Source organism: Gastrolobium bilobum, unplaced genomic scaffold (assembly GCF_033153095.1).
Source record: "Gastrolobium bilobum isolate Gb01-03AN ecotype WA unplaced genomic scaffold, APGP_CSIRO_Gbil_v1 utg8217, whole genome shotgun sequence".
In the NCBI taxonomy this organism is placed as follows: Eukaryota; Viridiplantae; Streptophyta; class Magnoliopsida; order Fabales; family Fabaceae; genus Gastrolobium; species Gastrolobium bilobum.
In genome coordinates, this window is record NW_026895814.1 from 58,789 (window position 1) to 70,100 (window position 11,312).

Consider the following 11,312-nt stretch of genomic DNA (forward strand, 5'->3'; position numbering starts at 1 on the left):
AAAAAAGCTAAAAATTTGTTTTTTTTTTTTTAAAGTCAAATATTTTTTTTAAAAATTAAATATTTTTTAATAAATTTAAATAGCTTTAACTTTTATAAAAAAATATTATTTTTGAAAGTCCGTTCAAACGAGCCCTTAGAATACTTAAGACAGTTAAAGCGAAAGAGATTTTTTTTTTCATTTTGATTTTTTAAATTGCTAATACAATTATAACATTTTTTTATCATGACATTTTTGTACTTTTTTTGGTTATATAATCAGAGAATATCCTCAATCAACCTCCTTCGGCCATCACATCTTTGTACTTTTAGCTTATAATATAACTAATATGGAATGAAATATAAAGCCCACATTTAAAGCTTTCACCAGGAAGAAAGATATCTTCAATAAAGGAATTTAGTCAAGAAAAACTATATTATACTTCAGCCATATTATTTATGCAACTCCTTTGCTAAATGAACTTCAGCTACCCACATAAGGATCAATTGAAATATCTTGTTGCTTCACTAATTGCACGTGCATCCCCCAAGTATGTCATTCCCTCACTATAAATATAAGTGTGTTGAATACAAGGTATACATCTTTTTCTACATGAATAAACTTGCTCACATAAAATTTGACTTGAGTGTCGGAGTATCTTGAAGGTACACCCCAACTTTATTCTAGTTAAGACCTATGAATTAAAGTTACATCAAATCATTTGTATAAAGGAAAATCATCATAATCAGCCAGGTAAAATTGGTTCTGATCACTAACCATTTTAGTAATGGAGTAATACAATTAGATTTTTTTTACAGGTGATATTTCTAGAATTTGAACCTTTATATTTTTCTAACTATGTAATTCAATTACATTTTTCTTTGCATAAAACTTTTTTCAAAAAAAAAAAAGTTTCGTCGGAGTTGTTTATTTCATAAAATTTTAAATTTAAGTATTCTAAAATTTTAATTTGATGTGGATTACATTTAGGATGAAAATTAATATAGATAATAAAGTGTAATACTTATCGTATAATTATCATTTATTATCGAAAAATACTAAAAGTCATAGGGAAATCCATAATAGACATTTATCATGATCATATGATTTATGTAAGAGATGAACTGATAAATTTAATGGTTTATAATAAACACTTAGAATCACTCCAAAATCCAAAAGTGTGAAAATATTTTTTTTCTAAAAAAATATTATTGTGAACAAATGATCAAATGAAAATTATTTACTCATGGTTGACGGTTCGAGCCACCTTGGAGACTATTCAATACAAAGAAAGCACCCTCCTAGCTGTTAATGTTATAGTTGCGGTTTTTCATTCAATGAAATAAGGGTCTGCATTCATCATGCAATATGACTACAAAAAGTTTCCTACACACACATTTTATGGGGCTCGCATTTTTTTAAGCAAAAAAAAAAAAAAAAAAAACAGCACGGAAAACGAATATCTATAACATAACACAATTACTTTTCCTACAACATAACTTTTATAAAACTCATAAAATAAACCCGCAAAGACTACCAAAAAGAGAGAAACCCCAAGACCGCATCCATACGTTTGAGTTAGAGTTAGGTCTTCATCTCGCTATATAGGTGTTTAATGAGGCATTGATATGAACTAAAATTTTAAGAGAATCATCGTGAGTGTCATATCAAGTATGATTGAGAGAAGAGAGCATGTGTAAGGGCACACTTAGTGACTCTAGAATTTAGTAGAGTAACCATTCATGAAAGTGATAGATGCAAGATGACTCTTCAATGAGATAAAATGAGTTTATATTGGTGGGAGATATTCCCTAACGATATAAGACAAAGTGAAAACCTAACAGTTTTGCCTATTACCTCATTATTGAGTGTGAAGAATTGCACCTCCACTATGGAAGTGCATAGTGGGTGACATGTGTAGGTAGTGAAGGATCACGTGAGGTCCATATATTGAAGTAGAGGTGTGACTCCTTAATGGGCCTTTACAAGCCAACCCATATGTATGAAGTTCTCAAGATCGAAATAGAACAACGTTCAACTTGTGAGATTGATGTTTATTAGGGGTATGAAAAAAAACTAAAACAAACAATCCAAACCGCACTAAAAGAATCATAATTGTTCAAACTAATTTAAGATTGAACCATTTTTTTATTTTGAATTGGTTCAAAAATCGAACCTTCTTCCAAAATTGATTCGGGCTAAAAATCAAACTACTCACTCTTAAGAGTGTGAAAAAACTAAATAAACTCAGTCGAGTAGCAAAGCGAACTAAATTGCTCCATATTTTTTCAATTTAATTTAAGAAGCAAACCATTTTCTTCGAATCGGTTCAAGAATCAAACCATTTTTTAAAATTGGTTCAATTTTTCTAAATCGGTATAAAAAACAGAACCGTGCAACCCCTAATACACATTATTGGTTGGTTTTTAGTTGATTATGCTATACACATCAAATCCATAATCTTGTTAATGTCAAGTGGATTGGATCCACATCTCATCAAATCTAAAAATTGTAGCTCACAACTATAATGGATAACATGAAATTAAAGTTTGGCTACTTCGGCACAAAGACCTGTCTATTTTATCATGCCTTGTCATGTTGCATCATGCTTATATTGACTAGAACTGCATCAAAGATCATCGTAGTTGGAAGAATTCAGTTTGATTGTTAATTATTATTATTTTTTCATTGAATTTCATCTTTGCCATGATGGAGAAGGAGGAGGAAGCTTATTCCTTGTTTTACTTTTTGATTATAGACATTTCTTTTATAGTTAAACTGTGAAATCGAATGTGAACTGCTGAATTTATTTGATCTATTTTTTTTTTCTTATACAATTCTCAATTTTGTTACTCTTATTATATAATGATTGATTGGACCAATCTTCACTTGACCCAATCCTAGCCCTATCATCATCAACATAATAATGTTTGTGTTTAAAATTGTAACTCATCAAGCACTTGCTTAAATTAACTTATTTATGTACCCCAACAAATTTTGAGGGTCAATAATTTTTTCATAATTTTTAAAGAAAATTATATAAAATAACCTATTCCAAATCAAGGTAAAGGAGGAAAGTTGACGTCAAGCATAGTAAGCAAGTTGTAAAAGAAAACAATTATCTTTATGAGATGAACCCTTGAGATTTTTCGTTGGAGCATATCCTTCTTAACGACGCGTTGGATCAGATTTCTAGTGTAGCAAAAAGTGGACTAGAGGCCTTATCCCAAGACAAGGTGCCACTGAATTTGGTGAAAAGTATGCCAGGGTGCTAATATGTTTATGGGCAAGCATAGTAGGTAATAGGGGTGGCAAAATGTGTCATTAGCCATGGGTCAACCCACGACACGTGAAATTGCGATTCGTGTCTGAAAGATTTATTATTCATGGATCATGTATATGAGTATAAAATACCGAACAATAATATAATGAAATGTGTAAATGTGCGTACCTTGGACCATCACAAAGCGGAAGTAACTTGATGCACTAGGATCTTCCTCTCCATGACTTATTTTGAAAGTGGCAGCCTCAGTGCGATGGGAGCATGACAACTATCGGGGTATAACCTTAACATATATAGGCTAGAGAGGGGACCTAGCAAAATGTTAATCAACAATGTGTCTAATGGGTCCACTCGTCATAGAAGTCCAATCAGACACTAATGTCTATATTATGCTGCCCAACTAGGCCTGATTGATACCAATAGACACCAAAAGTCGAACTTATCATGATCACAACAAGCTTACAATAATAGATTAAATTGGAATATCTATTAACCCAATTAATTTAGAAAATACAAAAGCATTAATTAATATTGCCCATATATAAAAATTTCAAACATTCTCCCACTTGGGCTATATTAATTAATTAATTTATTTATTTGAAATGACTCTATTGAGTTAATAACAAGGGAAAAACATTTTACATAGCCACGATCTTGAAAACAATATTCCAATTACAACATCTCAATCCAATATAACCTTATTGTATGAACATGCCGATCAACATGTTGAAAATAACATAACATATATTATGTCCTTCCATATTCACATACAATAAGCATTATGTCTTCATGAATTATGGACCTAGCAGCGTAGTATGAATTAAAGCCAAAATGTGATCAATAATATAATGCACTAATTCTTATCGATCGTCAATGTAATTTCTCAACAACATAAAATTGCTACTTTCAATCCAATTTCTTAACAATATGAAATTGAATTAACACAATTTCCAAATGACATGAAATTGCTCAGGTTAAATAAACCAATATGTCACAATACAACATGCGAACTCAAAATTTGTGACATTCAGTCATCTTTAAGCTCACAACATGATTAAAGATATTATTTCACACACACAAACACACACACACACACACACACATATATAGGGACAAGGTCAATTTAAATAATTGTAAGAATAATAAATCTTACACTCAATCTTAACCTTTGATTTCTGTCCACCAAATGATTGTAATTGATTGGATTATTCGTATTAATTATTTATTTATTTCTAGTAAATTATAATCGTCAGATATCGAAAATCAACGGTTAAGATTGAGTGTAAGATTTATTATTCTTATACCGGTGAAAAAAGATCATACCCTATATATATATTTCTAGAAATAACAACAGTGATGATCATCAATTATGAAAATTAAAACAAAAGCCACAAAATCATCATCAATTTGTATACAACAGTGAATAAAAAAAAGCAAACTGAATATAACTCTCACTTGAATATAACTCCCACTGATCAAGGGAAAAGAATCTAAAACACTTAAAAGTAAGCCTCTATAACTCCTACTAATTAAGGGAATCTAAAGCACTCATGTTCTATACAGAAAAGAGGCTACTCCAAGGTCTTTCATATCAAAGTTTTTAGATAAAAAGCTCTTGTTTCATTCAATAAATTAACCTCTTACTCACAAATAAAATGTCATCTACATAAAATACTAAGAAGATATATCTACTCTCACTTACTTTCATGTAGATGAATGGTCAAAATTCTCATTCGGTTTAATCATGTAATCATCCATTCGATTTGAATTTTTTTTTCAAATTCGATCCGATCCAATCCGATTTTATTTGGTTTGGATCGGATCGGTTTTCGGTTTTTTGAAAAGCCTAATATTTGTATGATGATTATTGTGCAAACAACATATCTTTTATATGTATGTATCGACTTTGTAAAGTTTGTATGATGATTATTGTGTAATCTAGAAGTATTGTACAACAAGAAGTTAAATTATCATCTTTTACTTTCAACAAAAAATTTATAATATGGTTGCTTGAGATAGGAAGTAATCCAAATTTTTATCCTTTAGAGGAGCTGTTGTACAACAATAACCTATGTAATAAAAATATATTATGTATCATACAAGAAAAAAAGCATAACATAGATACAGCACAATCCACTTTCTCCAACATGATAGGTTAATGGGTCTTGGATTTAGAATTTTGATATATGGTCTTTGGGCTATGATTGGAGAAAGGCCCAAGTAGGTAGATGGTAAGGTCGGAGAATCATTGGATCGATTTGGAATGGATGGATTTTCACTAACCCACCCAAAAATCGATCCAATCTAATTAAATTTTGCGGTTTTTTTTCGGTTTTTGATTTTTCGATTTTCGGTTAATTCGATTTTCGATTTTTCGGTTTGATCACCACGGTTTGAATCGGTTTGGATTAATTGATGAACACCCGTAGGGAGCATGATGGAACATACAAGGGACTAATGCCCGAGGACCAGAAGTTTACCTTATAGTAGCTTTCTGTTTTCCCTCTCTTTTTGCTTTCTTTCTCTTTAAATGCTAACAATAACCACTTTCAACACAATTACAACCTAGTGTAAATATGCAAAGGGGATTAATAGCACAATCATCACACAAATCACTAAGTTGCATGGCTAGACATCAACATTTTAATCTCAGCATAATCTTACCTCTTTTTCTTTTGAGTCAAAGGCTAGGTTTCTCAACCAACAAGTTTAATGGCTCATATATAACAAAAACATAATTATACATCTCTATAACATTTAAACAACAATGAAACACATCATAATCATCCCTCAAATTCTGATTTTAGTGACACTATTTATGAAAATCCAAAAATTATGAAATCATGATATAACATGTTCTAAGATGTGAAAACTCACCGTGGATCATCATAGAATGAGGAGAGATGATCCTTTCAAGCTTCTAAGGTCTCAAAACTCACTAAAACACAAAATCCCCATGACTTTGAAAGGAGATATCTCTCTTACCATAGCCTCAAGTGAAATGGTTTGGTAGGTTATGCTCACAAGAGAAATCTAAGTGTTTTACCTTCCAACCTTATGAAGTTTCATGGACAAATGAAGAAGCTAGGTTTTCGACTCTCTTTCTCCTTAACAATGGAGCTTCTCGATTATGTTAAGGAAGAAGACCAAAAATGGAGCTAGTTTAAGACTTAACCAAATTTCTAATTCACTTAATCAAAAACATGCTTTATGCTTTATTGACTTTTGGTCAATATTTCTTCTTCTTAATCCTTTCTAGGTCATTTCTTCTTATAATTTATTTCTATAGCCATGACTTAGTATTAACAAGTGTGATTAACTTCTAAATCTCATAAATTAGCTTATTACTAATTATATCAAAGTTCCACGTAATTTTACATAACAATATTTTTAATGCAAAACTTATAGTAATTACATTTTTTACTGAAAAATGAATTATTCTCATTTTCTTTCATTTCTCATTTCTTTCTATTAATTATGGTAAATTCCCATTTTCTCATTATATAAGTTTGGATTATTATATTCACCCCACATTTTAGGAATTTTTACCATAAACTGGGAAGTTACCTGTCCGTAAACTGAGTATATTGTAGAAAGAGCTCATCCGCCCTCTTCCAAGTGGACTCTTCAGGCGTTCTGCCTTCCCATTGAAATTTGACCATCATAATTGTCTTCTTTCTCAACTATTTCTCTTGTCTATCCAGAATCTGCAAAGACATCACATGAGTCTTTAACCCCTCCCGTATTTGAATATCATTTGCCTGCACTACATATGACAGATCTGAAACATACTTTCTGAGCTGAGATACATGAAAACATCATGTAATATGGATAAATAAAGAGGCAAAGCTAACTGATATGCCACTGATCCCACCCTTTTCATGATCTGATAGGGTCCAATGAATCTAGGACTCAATTTTCTCACTTCTAGAGACATGATCCCTCTCACTAAACTCAAGAGGATGATGTTGTGATCATAATAGCTCTTATGAAGGATCTGAGCTTTCTGCAATTTCTCTCTGATTAATCTTATCTAATCTGTAGTGTCTTGGACTATATCTAGCCCAAACAGTTGTCTTTCTCCTATATCTGTCCAACATGTAGGTATTTTGCATCTTCTCCTATACAAGCAGGAGCTGAACTTCACGTCTTCTTAATCTCAACCTCTTTCACACTAAAAGGCTTCTTGAACCTCCCACAAACTTCTTCTACCACTTTACATCGATTTACAAGAACACCAAAGTCTCTTGAACCGCTGCTAGCAATTTTCTTTGCAATCTTCTCTGACAAACCTCTCTGAAACTTTGCAGCTAAGTACTCAGTGCTAGGTAAGACACCTCTATAATTAGCGAATTTGGCAAGCTCATTGAAGTTAGTCAGGTACTCATCAATAGACAAAGAACCCTGAACAAGTCATTTAAATTCACCTTGCTTCTTCTCCCTTGCATCTTGGAGAAAATACTTCCGAAGAAATAAACTATCGAACATTGGCTATGTGATTTCTTGGCCCTGCATCTCAATTGATTGGGTGGTATTAACCCACCGCTCATTTGCATCCCTTTCAAGCATATAAACAAAAAATAGAAGTTTCTGCTTATCTCTACATTACATCAATCGGAAGATCTTCTCCATAGATTGCAACCATCTTGCTGCAACCACTAGATCAGATGACCCACCGAAAGATGCAGGTTTATGCTTCCTGAAAGCATTCAACCTTCTCTCAAACAACTTTTGTTCAACATCGGCCTTTACACGGGGCTGAAGATTGGTAACTGGATGGCTAACTCCATTAGTGTGATGGCTAGCCTTGCCAGTGTGGTGACTAGCCTTACCCTCATTGTTACCAACTTCACCACTTGCATTGCCCTCGGGTGTGGGTGTCTGCAGGAAATTAGGTGGTCTATTGTCATTTCTTCCTTCCCTCATAGCTCCCAATTCAGTCATCAGGGCATTCATCACAACTTGATTTGCATTCATTGCCACTTGATTTGTAGTCTTGATTTATCTTCATTAGGACCTCATTGGCTTGCCTATTGGCAGCCAAGGCATCTTGGTTAGTCTTCATCAAGACCTCATTAGCTTGCTTATTGACAGCCAAGGCATCTTGTTTGGTCTTCATCAAGACCTCATTAGCTTGCCTATTTGCAGCCAACTCATGTTGCATTCCAGCCAAAGCCACAACTATAGGATTTGGTCAAGCATTAGCACTGGGTGCCTCAGGTTTGTTCCGGGGCCTCACCATGACACTACATATGTTACACAAAGACGTAAGTTGATCAAGCCCGCACTTAGTGATCACACATGCAATAATTATAATGAATACCTAAAACAACTATAAAGCATTTCATATATATCAAATATCTCATACCCAAATTCTCTAAGAAGCTGCTCTCATACCATAAAATATAACACCCCGTAGTACTCTGATTTGTTATCATTACGTATGATATTAAGCAAAATTATAATCATAATAGTTGAATTAAAAAACGGCTTAACTTTTTCCTTTCTGTAGTTTAACGTTTTTCTAATTAAAACACTTTTCGTATTTAAACCAATTCAAAATTGTAATATAACTCATTCTCTATGCGAAATAATAAAACATTGCTTAAACATATCATACATTGCTCATAATATATTACCACAAAGTTCCCATACATTGTCATGGCTTTAAACATTCAATTTTAACTTTTACTTTGCACGCTGGAACCCTCGCTTAAGCGAGTAGGGTCAGCGATCATTTAATTATGAAGTCAATAACAAGGGTTATTCCCTGCTTCCTCGCTACGTTGCTCGCTTAAGCGAGCAAATCACGATTCCTCGTTGTCCTGTCCTTACTTCGGGTTTGCTCAGTTCATTCTCTTTCGTTCATTCTATTTCATTTTCTATTATATTTCTTCTGGTTTGCTCGTTCGCTTAGTTCTCTATTTGTTCTATGTATTTTTGTGTGCTCAGGTTTTCACTGTTAGTTTGCTTGCTCTATTCTTCAGTCAAATATGTCATATGTCCTCATTGCTTACTCTGTTTCGAGTAGTTTGTATTTTTATCTCAAACATAATTTGAAGCATCCTAGGCGCTGACGAGGGTGGAGAGTAGATAGTCTTTTGACCTATGGGTTGGACTATTGCACCAGTCTAGATAAAGCCCAATGTATGGAGTCTAGATCTAGACTGCTAAGGTGGGAGGGGTTGTGACAATAAAAAAAGGCTCCTGAAAAGCTTCCAACGGGAGGGGTAGATGAATTGATTGAATCAACACTCGAACAAGAGGGATCCATAGGCTGTATAGGTATGAGACTATACAGTTGAGAATAGCTTAAAGGAATTAATATATACTACTATACTAACAAGATGCATCTACTTTTTGGTAGCCCATAACTTAATAACTGCATAATTAAGTGTGCTTGACTTGGAGCAATTTCAAGATGGGTGACCTCCTGAGAAGTTTCTCAGAAAATGTGCGAGTAAGGACAAAGCAAGTTGGTTTTCGGGTCGAGTCGGTTTTAATGATACTGATTTCACGTGTCACACTGGAAGGGGAGGGGCTTATTCCTCGTTTTACTTTTATTATTATTATTATAGATATTTCTTTTATAGTAGTTTAAAAGTAAATGTAAAATCATTAAATTAATTTTTTATTATCTGATATAATTTTGTATAATCATAATACTTACTTTTTTTAATGATAACTCGTTAGTCGGACTTAATTCTCGTTTAGCCCAAGCACAATCGAATTAACTTAGACTTAATTCTCGTTTCGCCCAAGCACAATTGAATTAACTTAGGTTTAAGGCTAGGTCTGAGTTTAAAACAATATAATCCATTAAATACGTGTTTGGACTAATTTATCTTGAGAGTTCAATTTTTTAAGATATTTATTAGAAATAATTTAGAAAATAAAATTATTATTATTTTTCATTTTTAAAATATATACATTAGTCGTAGACTGCGCCATATAAAAACTTACGAAGTCTGCACACCATCCCAGACTCCTCCTGAGCAACAAACCCATGTGGTTGCTCTATGTAAACCTCTTCTTGTAAATCACCATGAAGAAAAGCGTTTTTAATATCTAGTTGAAGAAGTGGCTAGTGATGAACAACAACAAGGGCAAGAAATATTCGGACTGATGTCATCTTAGCGACAAGAGAGAACGTGTCACTATAGTCAAGTTCAAAGATCTGAGTAAAACTTTTAGCGACTAAGCGTGCCTTGAGACGGTCAACGTGGTCATCAGGTCCAACCTTGACATTAAAGATCCACCGACAACCAACAATAGACTTATTTGGAGGAGCAAGAATAAGATCCCAAGTGCCATTGGAATGAAGAGCAGTCATCTCATCAAGCATCGGTTGGCGCCACCCTCGATGGGAAAGTGCTTCACTTGTCGTTTTACGAATAGAAACAGAAGAAAGACTAGAAATAAAGGTTTAATGAGAAGTACAAAGAAGGTCATAACTTAAAAAAGTATAAAAAAGATAAGGGTTACGAGTAGCACATATGCCTTTTCTTTAAGAGCCTCTGGTGAAGGAGCCAGAAGGGAAGAGATGACTGGAGAAGGTGATGAGTCACCCAGGGCCAAGCCGCATAAGGCACTTTCTGATGACGCTGATAGGTGAGAAAATGACGGTCTGCAGGGATGGAGGAAAGAGGTTTTTCCTCAGGGAGAGAGTCATCTGCAACTGGTAAAGTCAAGTCAAGTCAAGAAAAGGATCAGGAAGAATCTGGTCAACTTGTAACAACTGAGATGGGATAAAATGAAAGGGTTGTTGATCAAGAAAAGTGACATCAGCGGAAATAATATAACACTTAAGATCAGGAGAATAACAACGATAACCCTTTTGAATACGAGAACAACCAAGAAAGATACACTTAAAGGCTTTGGATGTTAACTTGTCATTAGCAGGAGTAAGATCATGAACAAAGCAAGTACGACCAATGTCATGAGTAGTTAAAGGATAAAGAGTAGCTTCTAGAAACAATAGATTATGAGGAATGTCATTGTTGAGCACAGATGAAGGCATGCGATTGATGAGAAAACAAGAGATGAGTAC